This window comes from Ochotona curzoniae, unplaced genomic scaffold (assembly GCF_017591425.1).
Source record: "Ochotona curzoniae isolate NIBS_2020 unplaced genomic scaffold, NIBS_Ocur_1.0 scaffold_1852, whole genome shotgun sequence".
NCBI lineage: Eukaryota > Metazoa > Chordata > Mammalia > Lagomorpha > Ochotonidae > Ochotona > Ochotona curzoniae.
In genome coordinates this window covers 53,319,100-53,319,942 of record NW_024467087.1, presented here as the reverse complement: position 1 = coordinate 53,319,942, position 843 = coordinate 53,319,100, and the positions used below count along the sequence as shown (strand labels likewise).

General features: G+C 30.6%; 1 pseudogene; it reads right to left on the bottom strand.

Annotated features, from left to right (window-relative positions):
• Positions 1-430: 430 nt before the first annotated feature.
• Positions 431-516, bottom strand: LOC121169616 (annotated as a pseudogene).
• Between the last annotated feature and the right edge of the window lie 327 nt (positions 517-843).

Sequence of the window (843 nt, the reverse complement as noted above, 5' to 3'; positions counted from 1 at the left end):
AAGTTGAATAAATGAGACTTCACCAAAACAAAAAACTTCAGCAACAACAAAGGTACCAATTGCAGTAACAAGGTAACTTACTTTGGACCCTTCAATTTATTATCTCCCCATTTCCTCTATGTCTGCTCCCCTGTTTTATTCTGTCTCTTTAAATTTGCCTTTGTTAAGATTCCATTTATGAGATCATGATTTTTTAAAATTTCTTCATTTACCTTATTTCACTTAGCATTATGCTTTACCAGGTCCATTCGTATTGCTGGAAACAACAGGATTTCTCTCTTTCTTAAGTCTCAGTAACCGAAAGATTTAATGTACAACATGAGGAAGGTAGTTAGTAAAACTACATCATAGTCAGGATTTCTGCTTAATAAGCAGACTTTTCATTTTATTACTATAAAGAGAACAAATTTTATTACAACACAGGGACAGTTCTAAGATAACCAAAGTATTTTCTTCCTACACAGAAAAACTTCTCTAGACACAGACTATAGAAATGATCCCTGAAAGCATAGTCTTAAGCGTATTTTCTTCATAATAAATAGATCTTATTTGTTCTTCACAAAAAGATAACAAATAGAATACATGTTAATTTGCTTCACTATTATAGTGATGCTATCATATGTATAAATACACGTATATGCTGCATGCTGTAAACAGTATGCTGTAACTTGGGGAAAATATTTAAAAGCCATACATCTGATGACAAGTTAACATCCAAAATTTATGAGGAATTTGTACAAATAGTTTGATGCACATATTATCAATTTATTTTCTTTTTTTTAAAAGATTTATTTTTATTATTTTTTCATTGGAAAGGCGGATATACAGAGAGGAGAGACACAG